A 13,259-nucleotide genomic window follows, 5' to 3' on the forward strand; every position below is an offset into this window, starting at 1 on the left:
AACGTCAGATCCTGATCAGATCCTAACCAGAACTTGGCTGGTGATTCCGACCAGAACTTTGGCTGGAGATCCTGGCTAGAGGTCCTGGCTAGGCTGCTGATCAACTGAAGGCTGTCTCCGTGTCATTCCTTCTTCGCCGACTCCGTCCACACCTTTGGGGACCCCTGGTCCTGCTGGGGTTGGACCCCAGCACATTTTCATTCTTGAATTCAAAAGAGCGTGAAGAAACAGAGCCCCTTTAGCCATCTTACGTGAATAAGGTGCCAACAGCAAGAAGTCACAGAAAGCCATCTCCCTGTTCACTCAGCCTGTCTCCAGTGTTTCTGGGCTTGGCTACTGTAGGCAAGGGATGGCTCACACTCAGGACAGGGCCGGGAATGCAAATCAGTGCTTGGGAAAGTTCCCTGGTTCACCCCGTCTCTCCGGGTGTCCTGGTGCTTTGAGCCTGAAAATGCCGAGGCCCTCTTATCCGGCATAGCCAGGTAACGTAATGGACCCAGCCGGTATTTCACTGCATCCGTTTGCCAGAATGATAATGGTTTCTCAGCCATAGCCTCGGGAAATTGTCACTACTTCTTAACACGAACCTGATGAAAACATAATTTAGAGTGGAATGATACAGCGTTTGCATTTGTTTCAGCTACCACTCCCTTTTTCTTTATTAGTATAAAAAAATTAGAAGTGCTTATGCTGAGGGGGAAAGCTACCTCACATTAATCATATAAGAATATTTTCACTGTTTTCCTGACCTGGGAATCGTTTCTCCTTGGAGCAGAGATCACCTCCACTCCTGAGGCCCTGGTCATACTATGGCTCTCAAGTGACAATGGTCAAACCAACACACTAACTTGTATTCTACGTCTGTTTCTTGGTCAAGGGGAAGAAAATGAAACAAATTGTCCCAACAGTTATCACAACAAACAGCCAAAATGTGTCACAGGCTCATCCAGACTGATAAACTTAGCTGAAACCCAGAATGATAAGGGGGCAAAGGGACTGAAAGGGCACTTCATAAGGGAAGACATATAGATGGCAAACAAACACTTAAACTTTACTAATTATTCAGTACAAAATAATAATGATATGTAACTCATCTTTGGTAGGAGGGTAAGTTGATTCACAAACATATTCACCACAACATTATTTACAATATTAAAATGATTACAATATTTTAAAAATAATTTACAATATTAAAATAATAAAATAAAACCTATAAACTATGATACAGGTTTTTGTTTTAAATATATTTTTATTGATTTCAGAGAGAAGAGAGAAGGACAGAGAGAGAGAAACTTCAATGATGAGAGAGAATCATTAATTGGCTGCCTCCTGCATGCCCCCTACTGGGGATCGAGCCCACAACCCAGGCTTGTGCCCTTGACTGGAATCGAACCCGGGATGCTTAAGTCTGCAGGCTGACGTTCTATCCACTGAGCTAGGGCTGTTTGTTTGTTTGTTTTTATTATTGGTAATATTATAGATGTTTCCCATTTTCTCCCTTTTTGTCCCCCTCCACCCAAACCCTGCCCCAACCCAGCCTTTCCCATACTATTGTCTGCGTCCATGGGTTATGCTCGGATGCATATATGTTCTTTGGTTAATCTCTTCCTATCCCTTCCCACCCACACCCTCACTGAGATCTGTTATTTTGTTCTATGCATCCATGTCTCTGGATCTATTTTGCTCATCAGTTTATTTTGTTCCCTAGATTCCACATAAAAGTGAGATCATATAACATTTGTCTTTCTCTAACTGGCTTATTTCGCTTAGCATAATAGTCTCTAGGTCCATCCAGATTATCTCAAAGAATAAGAGCTCCTTCTTTTTATACAGCCCCATAGTATTCCATTGTGTAGATGTACCACAGCTTTTTTATCCACTCATCTACTGATGGGCACTTGGGCTGTTTCCAGATCTTAGCTATAGTAAATTGTGCTGCTATGAACATAGGGGTGCATATATCCTTTCTGATCGGTGTTTCTGATTTCTTGGGATATATTCCTAGAAGTGGGATTACTGGGTCAAATGGAAGTTCCATTTTTAATTTTTTTGAGGAAACTCCACACTGTTTTCCACAGTGGCTGCACCAGTCTGCATTCCCACCAGCAGGGTACTAGGGTTTCTTTTTCTCCGCATCCTCGCCAGCACTTGTAGTTTGTTGATTTATTGATGGTAACCATTCTGGCAGGTATGAGGTGATACCTCATTCTAGTTTTAATTTGCATCTCTTGGATGATTAGTGACGTGGAACATTTTTTCATATGTCTATTGGCCATCTGTATGTCCTCTTTGGAGAAGTGTCTATTCTGGTCTTTTGCCCATTTATTAATTGGATTGTTTGTCTTCCTGCTGTTGAATTGTATGAATTCTTTGTGTATTTTGAAAATTAACCCCTTATCAGATGTATTATTGGCAAATATGTTCTCCTATACAGTGGGCTCCCTTTTCATTGTGTGGATGGTTTCTTTTGCTGTGCAGAAGCTTTTTATTTTGCTGTAGCCCCATTTGTTTATTTTCCCCTTAGTTTCCTTTGCCCTAGGAGATGTATCCGTAAACCTTTTGCTACGAGAGATGCTTATGGTTTCTTCTAGGATTTTTATGGTTTCACGTCTTACATTTAAGTCTTTTGTATCCATTTTTAGTTTATTCTTGTGTATGGTGTAAGTTGGTGGTCTAGTTCCATTTTTTTCATGTACCTACCTGTCCAGTTTTCCCAACACCATTTTTAAAAATATATATTTTTATTGATTTCAGAGAGGGAGAGAGATAGAAACATGAATGATGAGAGAGGATCATTGATTGGCTGCCTCCTGCACGCCCCCCACTGGGGATTGAGCCCACAACCCAAGCATGTGCCCTTGACTGGAATCTAACCAGGAACCCTTCAGTCCGCAGGCCAATGCTCTATCCACTGAGCCAAACCAGCTAGGGCCCCAACACCATTTATTGAAGAGATTGTCTTTACTCCATTGAGTAAACATACTGTTGTATGCTCTTGCCCCCTTTGTCAAATATTAATTGAGCGTAATGGCTTGGGTTGATTTCTGGGGTCTCTGCTCTGTTCCATTGATCTATATGCCTGTTCTTGTGCCAGTACCAGGCTGTTTTGATTACACTGGCTTTGTAGTATAGTTTGATATCTGGTATTGTGATCCTTCCAACTTTGTTCTTCTTTCTCAAGATTGCTGTGGCTATTCAGGATCTTTTTGGGTTCCATATAAATTCTCAGAATATTTGTTCTAGATCTGTGAAATACGCCATTGGTGTTTTAATAGAGATTGCACTGAATCTGTAGATTGCTTTCAGTAGTATGAACATTTTGATGTTTATTCTACCAATCCATGAACACTATATTCTTCCACTTATTATATCTTCCTTTATCTCTTTTTTCAATGTCCTGTCGTTTTCTGAGTACAGGTCTTTTATCTCCTTGGTTAAGTTTATTCCCAGGTATCTTACTTTTGTTGTTCTTGCAATGGTAAATGGGATTGCTTTTTTTAGTTTCTCTTTCTGAGAGTTTATTATTGATGTATAAAAATGCTATCGATGTCCACATGTTAATTTTGTATCCTGCTATGTTGCCAAATTTGTTTATTAAATCTAGCAGTTTTTTAAAAAATACATTTTTATTTACTTTAGAGAGAGAGAAAGAGAGAGGGAGAGAGAAACATTGATCAGTTGCCTCTCATATGTGCCCCTACCAGGGGACTGAACCTGAAACCTGGGAATTGAACTGGTGACCTTTTGGTGCATGGGATGACACTCAACCAACTGAGCCACACCGGCCAGGGCCTATGATACAGTTTTATGCAGCCAACACCAATAAAAACATTGTGTAAGAAAGATTTGTAATGACATGGGAAAATGTTCATGCCATAATGTTAACAAGGTAGGACAAAAACATATATTTATGTGATCACAACTGTGTAAAACAACATTGTAAAAGGGAGAAAATAAAGAATTATTAGGCTGAGATACTGGTCCTGAAAATTTACTGAGACACTCGCTAACCTTGGTCAATTTACTTTGTCCTGTGAGCTTCAATTTCCTCATTTCGTAATGTGAGGATAATAATACTATTTGTTTTTGCAAAACTGTTGTGAGAGGGATGTAAAATACAGCATAGGGAATATAGTCAATGATACTGTAATTATATACGGTGTCAAATGGGTGATCACTTTGTAAGTTATAGAAATATCTAATCATTATGTTGTATACCTGAAACTAATATATTATTGCATGTCAACTGTAAATAAAATAAAAATTTTTTAAAAAGATCACCTCTAAAAAGAACCCAAAATTGTTCTGAATATTAAATAATGTATTAAGGTGCTTAATACACTATTGGACACATAGTAAGTTGCAATTATAGTATTCAAAGTGCTCCTGTTTCAGCTTTAATTCTCACTACCTGCTTGGTATAACTTACACCTTCATCAAACTGCTCTTCTACTGATTTCTAAACATGCTCCATTTCCCCAACTTTTTCTCCCCCTCAATTCTGCCTGTCAAAACATTACTCATTCTTGCCCTGGCTGGTGTGACTTAGATGGTTGGAGCATCGTTCCGTGGACCAAAGGGTCTCAAGTTCAGTTCTCTGTGTAGGCACATGTCTGGGTTTCGGGTTCAGTCCCCTGATTGGGGCTGTGCGGGAGGCAGGGTCAATGTTTCTCTCTTGCATCAGCATCTCTCTCTCTCTCTCTCTCTCTCTCTCTCTCTCTCTCTCTCTCTCTCTCTCTCTTCTCTCCCCCACCCTCTCACCTGGGGTCTCCAGAGAGCTAACTCCATTGTTCATTGTTTATGGTACTTCTTACACAGATTTAAAAATAATTACCTGCATGTATCTTATTTCTTCTATCGAACTCCAAGCTCCTAGAGACAGGGCCCTGCTGTCAAAATTGTTAAGTGAATTTAGAAAGCTCACGAATACAAAGTCAATATAAAAAAATTGCTTTATTCTATATACAATTACAGAGCAATTGGAGAATGAAATTTAAAATATACTGTTTGCAATACATCAGAAATATCAATACAAAGGAATAAATCTAACAAAATATGTGGGATACCTACTCTGAAAACTACAAAACATTGCTGAGAGAAATTTTTAAAGAAATGGAGACATAACATGTTCATGGATAGGAGGACTCAATGCTAATCTATAGATTAATTTAATCCCTATAAAAATCCAGCAGGGCCCTAGCCAGTTTGGCTCAGTGGATAGAGTATCGGCCTTCAGACTGAAGGGTCCCCGGTTCGATTCCGGCCAAGGGCACATGCCCGGGTTGCAGGCTGGATCCCCAGTGTGGGGCGTGCAGGAGGCAGCCCATCAGTGATTTCTCTCATCATTGATGTTTCTCTCTCTCTCTCTCTCTCTCTCCCTCTCCCTTCTTTGAAATCAATGAAAATATATTTTTAAAAAATCCAGCAGGTTTCTTTGAGGAGACAGACAAGCTGATTCTAAAATTTAAGTGGAAATGCAAAGAGTCTGGAATAGCCAAAATAATCTTGAAAAAGAAAAACAAAGGTGGAGGGATTCAACTATTTCACTTCAGGATGTACTATAAAGTTAAAATAGTCGAGATAGTGTGGTGTTAGCAAAAGTGAACACAAGTAGATTAATGAAACATTAGAAATTTCAGAAATATACCAACATATATATAATTAACTGATTTTTTATAAAGTTCCTTTGTCAATACAATGTGGAGGGGAAATTCTATTTAACAAATATGTCTGGAAAAACTTTTTCATATACAATAAATAAACCTCAACCTCTTGCTTATTCTATACACAAAGATTAATTGGAGAGGGGTCATAGAGGTAAATGTACAATCCACAACCATAAAGCGTCTATATTAAACCACAGGAAAGTATCTTTGTGACCTTGGGGTAGGCAAAGATTTTTTGGTCAGGACACAAAAGCAATGACCATAATTTTTTATTTTATTTTATTTTTCTTTTTTTTTAAAAAATATATTTTATTGATTTTCCACAGAGAGGAAGGGAGAGGGACAGAGAGCCAGAAACATCGATGAGAGAGAAACATCAATCAGCTGCCTCCTGCACACTCCCCACTGGGGATGCGCCCGAAACCAAGGCACATGCCCTCGACCGGAATTGAACCCGGGACCCTTGAGTCCGCAGGCCGACGCTCCATCTACCGAGCCAAACCAGCTAGGGCGACCATAATTTTTTAAATAGATAAATTAACTTCATGAAAGTTCCAGTTTTCTGCTATCAAAAGGAACTATTCAGAAAATAAAAAACACAAGCCAGAGAATGAGAGCATATATCACAGCACATGAAAATATAAATGACTCAATTAAAAATGGCAAATGATTTGAACAGACATTTCACAAAAATGATATAGAAATGGCCAATAAGCACATGAAAAATTGTTCATCGTTAGTCTTACATGTGACGCCCAAAGCATAAGCAACAAGAAAAAAATAGACAGATTGGACTTCATCACAAGTTAAAAATTTGTGCTTCAGAGGACATTATCAAGAAAGTAAAAAGATAACCACAGAATGGGAGAAAATGTCTACATATCATATACCTGATAAGAGACATACCTAGATCATCTGAAGAACTCTCACAACTCAATTGTAAAAAGCCAATAATCCAATTAAAAATTGAATACACATTTCTCCAAAGAAGATTCACAAATGGCATCTATCTATCTATCTATCTATCTATCTATCTATCTATATCTCCGAACAACCAGTTACTATGACGTGCACTGACCACCAGGGGGTGCATGCGGAACATGTTGGGTGTCGGCGACAGCGGGATGGTGGAGCAGGTGTGCAGGGGTGCCAGAACAAGGCAGGGTGCTGGTTGCTGTCATCAGGGCAAGCCTCTGGTGGTTACTGAAAATTATTTGCTTCCATGCACCGCAGTCCCACCAGGCACTTGCCCTGGCGCCGGCCCTGATTGCTCGGAGCCTTCAGTGGGTGCAAGGGGTGGTTGCCGGCCCTGACCAACCCCTCAGGGTTTCTCCACCTCCCCCTGCTCCTGAGGGGCGATCAGGGCAGCAGCCGCTGCTTGCACCTGCTGCTGGCACTGGCCCCAATCGCTCTGCGCCATCAGCAGGTGTGAGCGGGGCTGGCAGCATACAGGGGACTGGCGGCCATGACGGGAGGGGCTGGGCAGGGGCACAGAGGATGGGCCAAGACCCACCCCAGTGCCCACTGCAGCCTCACAGCCCACAGTTCCTTTCAAGGTGCAAGAATTCATGCACTGGGCCCCTAGTAAGCACATGAAAAGATGCTCAACATTGTTAATCATCAGGGAAATGTAAGTCAAAACCAAAATGAGATACTTCATACTCACTGGGATGGCTTTATTAAAAAAGATAGATAATAACAAGTGTTGGTGAGGATGTGGAGATATTAGAACATTCATCACTGCTGTTGGGAATGTGAAATGGTGCAGCCACTTTTGAGAACAATTTGGCAGCACCTGCAAAGATTAAACATGGAGCTACCATGTGACCCAACAATTCCACTCCCAGGTATATACTTAAGAGAAATGAAAACATATGTCCACAAAAAAACTTGTACACACATATATAGCAACATTATTTATAATAGCCAAAAAGCAGAAACAACCAAATGTCCATCAACTGACTAAGGGATAAATATGATGTGGTATAATTTTACCAAAGAGTATTATTCAGCAATGAAAAAGAAAGAAATGTTGGTACATGCCACAACATAAATGAACCTTGAAAATATAATGCAAAGTGAAGGAAACAGGTCACAGAGGACCACATATTGTATGATTCCATTTATATAAAACTAGAGGCCTGGTGCACAAAATTCGTGTGGGGGGCGGGGGGGGGGGGGGCTGTGTTCCTCTGCACCCTCTTGCAATCCAGGACCATTGGCTCCCAACTGCTCCCCTGCCTGCCTGCCTGATTGCCGGAGTCCATTCATTGTCTTCACTAGCTGAGTTTAGACAGAGACCCCCAAAAGCTAGTAACCTTTGAAGTCCTAGCAAAGGTCAGAACTGCACCACCAGTTAATCTAGGAACCACCCAGTTAATTTAGGTAATAATAGCTGAGCATCTCCACCTTAGTTCCCTTAATTCCTTAGATACTTGTGTAGATCCTTGTTGATTATTGTTGATCAGATATTCTGCCTATTTCTGGAAATTGTCTACCAATGAGCTAATCCATGTGTCATTCAAACCTCCTTACCCTAGGGCTACCCCAGATCAAATAAAAGCTTAGAGCGGCCTGAGATCGGTGGAAGTCCTTCTGGACTTGCCCGCCTGGTCCCCCAATATTGCAAAATTATCTTGTGTCTTTTTCTCTCATTTGTTGTGCGGCTCCACTTTCACATACCGAACCCTACTCCACGCAGAACGTGGAGGGAGTGTTACTCGACACCTGATCACCCTTAACCACTCGCCTACCTGCCTGATCGCCCCTAACCACCTCTGCCTGCCTGCCTGATCATCCCTAACTGCCTCTGCCTCGGCCCCTGCCTTTGTCCGGAAAGATGTCTGGAAGGTCGTTTGGCTGTCTGGTCTAATTAGCATATTATGCTTTTATTATTATAGATGTCCAGAATAGGGAAATCTAAGAAATGGAAGGTAGATTAATGATTGCCTAAGACTTAGAGGGAGTAGTGTGGAAGGTGTAGGGGGTGAAGAGTACAGGGTTTTCTTTTTGGGGTAATGAAAATGTTCTAACATTGATTGTTCTAACAACGATTGATGCACAATATACTAAAAGCCACTGAATTGTATAATTTAAATGGATAAATTTGTATGGTCGGACAATTATATCACCATAAAGCTATTAAAACAAAAACTATGAGATACCACTACACACTATACTGACTAATTTTAAAACGACAGAACCACTAAGTGTAGGTAGACATGTAGAACAATTGAAACTCTCCTACATCGCTGGTGGAACATAAGATGGTACAATTACTTTGGAAATAGTTTGGCAGTTTCTTGTAACATGAAACATTCATCTATGCTAAGATCCAGTGATTCTATTCCCAGAAATTGCCTTAAGTGAAATAAAAATGTATGCCCACAAAATGACTTGCTCTAGGAAATTCATTGCAGTGAAGATGTATTATAGCCTCAAATGGGACACATCCCAAGACTTCACCAATAAAAAACAAATAAACAATCGATGGCATAGTCATAGAATAGATACTCAGAATCAAAGAGAATGAATTACAAATACATGCACAACACGAGTGATTCTCAAAAAACGTGCTCACCAAGGATGTCAATCACCACAAGTACATACTCACTGATTCCGTTTGTATGAAATGCAGTAGCAGGAAAAGCCAATCTGTAATGAGAGAAGTCAGAACATGGTTATCTAAGACAGGATGATTTGATTTGGAAAGGGATCTGAGGGAGGATTTTAGTGATTGAAATGTTCTATATTTTGTTTTGGATGCTGGTTATCTGACTATGTACAGTTGTCAAGATTCATGAAACTGAACACGTATGATCTGCACTTTTTTTATCTACACATTTTATTGTGCGGTAATTATACCTCAACTTAACTAGAAGGGGTTGGGAACCAGAGTATGAGCCCAGGAAAGGGAGTCCTAAAATTTGCTTCATTCATTGCAATAAATATTTGCTGAGCCCCTACTATAGAGCAGGCACTGAGCCGGGAGCGGGGACACTGCTCAACAAGCCCCAGGTTCTCAGAGCTTATATTCTGGTGGGACGGACAATGAAAGTAAATAGATATATAAGGTGAAGAGAAAAAAAAAAGGATAAAGGGATTTAAAGTAAAATGTTCTACTAAAGGTAGAAACTGGAGATTCTAGGCATCATCTTTGCTCAAGAGGACCCCCAAATCCATTTGTGTCTTTTTTAATTGCTGCCCACTTGCCCTACAAGCTTGGGGCTTCCGTGTTTGTGCCTAATCATTCTCCTAATAGTTCCCACTTGGCGGCGATTCTTCTAGCTCCCCTTGGGCCACAAATATGGTAATCAGGACTTGCTTCCAGGGCTGGGCTGAGTGTCCCTCAGGTGATTTCTCGATTCCTTACAGCAGGCATCACCAGAGAGGCCTGCCTGGTTTCACATTCCATCCTGACCTCTTCACGGGGTGGGGGTCTTTCTGAGGAATTCTGTGTCCTAGCTCTTATTTCATTTTGCACCTGCGCGCTTGCATCCATCTGACCTTTGTCTCAGAGATACCTGACCGGAGGGAAGTCGGTTTGAGCAGTTCTCCACCTCTTCCCACTGCTAAGGAGGCAAACATGTTGATTGTCCTGTCAAAATTTCCTTCTACCTACAGAGAAAACATGCGACCCAAGCAGGTCACGCCAAGACAGGTGAGAGAGAGTGAGCTATGCCTCTTGAATGTGGAGGCACTTCTCAGGGCGGCCTCAGCACTCTCCTCCCCCTGGGCGGAGGCCTCTGTTTAATGGCCTCACGGCTCGGAGCATGGATTGGGCTTCCCACTCTAAGCACCCCGGGGGCGGGGCGGTGGGCTTCCTAGGACGCCCTGACCTCTCGGAAGGGGAGTCGTCCAGGCACGGTGGGCGGGGCGGGTGGCCCCCTCCCAGAGCTTTCAGGTGGAAGCAGGCTTGTGGGGCATTGCTGCTTCTCTCTTTCTCACTTCCTGTGGCTGTGAGTCATCGTGGCCTGTCAAATCATCTGCCGTGTCTATTTAATAAGATGTTCCCTTTTATTGACCCTGCCCTGGCCTGGGCAAGGGTTTTGAAATGAATGGGCAGACTCCGTGTATTAGGTCTCTCTGCTTTCTAGATTCATGTCGAAGGCCCCGGCATCCTGGGTATTATAATACAGATGCTGCATTGTTTTGTGGCTGACCAAACAATCAACACCCTTTGTAGGTTTTAGTTGTTTTCCCTATGTCACGGCAGGCAAGGGGTGACACAGTAGCCGACAGTGCTCAGAAAATAAGCTGACACTTGGGAGGATGGAAAATAACAAGACTCCGGAGCCTGTTTCTTTCTCTTTTTCAATGCTTTGATCCTCAGTTTCTCTTCTGTGAAATGGGGGCAAGCTGACTTTAGTGATCACGCATTGCTCTCACAGGTGGGAAGTCAACCTATCTGGCTCCGGTATGGCGGGGGCGGGGGATGGGTGAGGGGGAAGGGGGGCCCCCCTGTGCTAGGCTTTCTGCACATAAGTGACCTTTATCCCAGGAAATCATGGGACTCTCATGAATGCCCACTTATGACATACAGGGCCAGCACTGGGCACAGTTTCGGCCCCACTTTTCTCTTTTCCTGACATGTTTGGGAGGAGGGAGCTTGGGGACACATGTGTGGGATTGTGGCATGGAAGAGGGAGATGGAGTTCTAGCCCGGTGGCGGGGGATGGTCTTTGCATAACATCTACCTTCAAGGTCTGTAACTGTCTCCAGCCAGAGGTCAAAAGGAGGGCAGGATGTTCACTGCCAGCCCACTTACTAGTAACACGCCATCCCTTTTGCCCTCTGGGCTTCCTGCAAGGCGAGGCCAGCAGCAACCATAAGGCTCTGAGCCTGGGGAGGCAAGGCTCACAGAAGGGCCTGCTGGGAGCCTCAGAGGTGCTCAGGGACCCAGGACTGTCTCCTGCCCCAGCCGCCCTCCAAACTCTGTCCTTCCTGACCTGCTCTTTCCTCATCCTCTTACATTTTAAAACACAGATCTCAGCCAGACTTTGGGTGTCCATAAGTAAAGATAATACATGCCCTTGACCTACAAGGCCCTACGCCATGAGTCACAGAAACTAGGCAGTCTCCTCCCCCATAACTGCAGGTATTGGAGAAAGCACTCTCCAAGCCACTGTCCCTTCAGTCCCTTCAGATCCCGAGATTAAAGTGCCACCCTGCTCAAATCAACAAGCATACTGAGACCAGCTGAGATCTCAGCCCACATATCTGCCCATCCACGCTGTCCCAGGCAGGGCAGTGTCAGGGTAAAAGGCCAGAGCTGTACAAACTGTCCTCACAGCCCCACCCCAGGCTTTCCCATGGAACAGAGGGCGGTGTGAACAAGGGATGGAAGCCAGCTCCTAAGTCTGGGCCAGCGCTTGTCCTGTGCCAAGTTAAAGGGGCAGGACCCTCCCTGGCTCTGGGCTCTTCCCTGTCTTACGGTCCAAGCTGAGTCACAGGCAGGAAAGCTAGTGTGATTGAACTCTCCTCCTCCTGCCCAGAGAGGGCATTAGGCTGGTCTGTTCTTCTGGATCCCATCTGGGCACCACTGGCTTCTGGAGAAGATAGAGTGAAACAAAGGATGGGGCCCCCACATCTCCGTGAGTAAACTGGTTCATTCATTCAGCAAATGTTTATGGCACACCCCCTGGACCAGGCACACTGGTAAGCGCTAAGGAGTTCCTGACCTTTGGCAGTTCAGCACAGCGGATGCTGGATCGTGAAACTTACTTAGCACAGAATGCTATAGACTCCAGAGGAGAGGCATACAAGACCAGCTTCAGAGAGTCAGGGAAGACTTCCTGGAGGAGGTGGCAGTGCTAAATCCCTAGGGGCCACTGAGATGTAGATGTGGAGCAGGGCAGTTGACGAGTTTAGAGGCCCAGAAGGACGAAAGAGACTCTAAATTGATACGCCACTGATTAGGGCCCTCGAATATGGCTCCTCCTGGACTCCAGGCCAGAGAGATGGTGTGGCAGGTCTTCTGCCGAGTGACCCTGGTCAAGAAGAAGCCAGTGCACTTGTCCCACCAGCTCCCTGTGTTCCACACTGTCCAGAGAGCTATGACCCACCTCTCTCTCCAGCCTTTCTCCCCAAGGTGCTCCCCTGTCAGGCAGAGAATGTGTGTGGGGGGGGATGTGGGGGGGAGGGAGGGGGGCGGTGTGCACATGTGCACACACTTGCATGTGCTGGTGTATGTCGCAGGGGAGGGGCTTCTACCAGGTTATTACTACCTATATCTCAGACCTGGGTGTACGTCTGCAGGTCAGATAGTGCATGTGACTGGGAACAGTTCATATCTTGGGGCAGAGTATATGGTTGACAGTCTGGGAGGGTGAGACTTGGAGACAAAATCTCCAAGGGCCAGGCTGGAGATTTCTGTGGTGGCTTGACCTCCCACAGGGAATCTTCTTCCAGCCTGGGAAGCCAGCCCCACACCACACCAGAGCGTTCCATCTAGGACGGACATACAGAGAGGACAAGCAGATACAGGCCCAGGGCCTTCAAGAGAGAAATGAGCTGAAAGGAACCTCTTTCTTGCCCTGACTGCTTTGGAGCCAAAGTGGGGAGAGGGGAGGGGCTTGCCCCAGCCTTGCCTTT

General features: G+C 44.0%; 1 protein-coding gene across 11 annotated transcripts in view; it reads left to right on the plus strand.

Annotated features, from left to right (window-relative positions):
* The first annotated feature begins 12,169 nt into the window (after positions 1-12,169).
* The window catches only part of PKD2L1 (polycystin 2 like 1, transient receptor potential cation channel), a 33,873-nt gene continuing 32,783 nt past the window's right edge, over positions 12,170-13,259 (plus strand). For all 11 annotated transcript variants that reach the window (XM_070432515.1, XM_070432522.1, XM_070432520.1 and 8 more), the window contains exon 1: positions 12,170-12,259. The gene's annotated coding sequence lies outside the window, so the exon portion shown is untranslated. The remainder of the gene's footprint in view (positions 12,260-13,259) is intronic.

The sequence above is a fragment of the Myotis yumanensis genome, unplaced genomic scaffold (genome assembly GCF_028538775.1).
Source record: "Myotis yumanensis isolate MYYU_CA2020_CCGP unplaced genomic scaffold, mMyoYum1.0.hap1 SCAF_13, whole genome shotgun sequence".
In the NCBI taxonomy this organism is placed as follows: Eukaryota; Metazoa; Chordata; class Mammalia; order Chiroptera; family Vespertilionidae; genus Myotis; species Myotis yumanensis.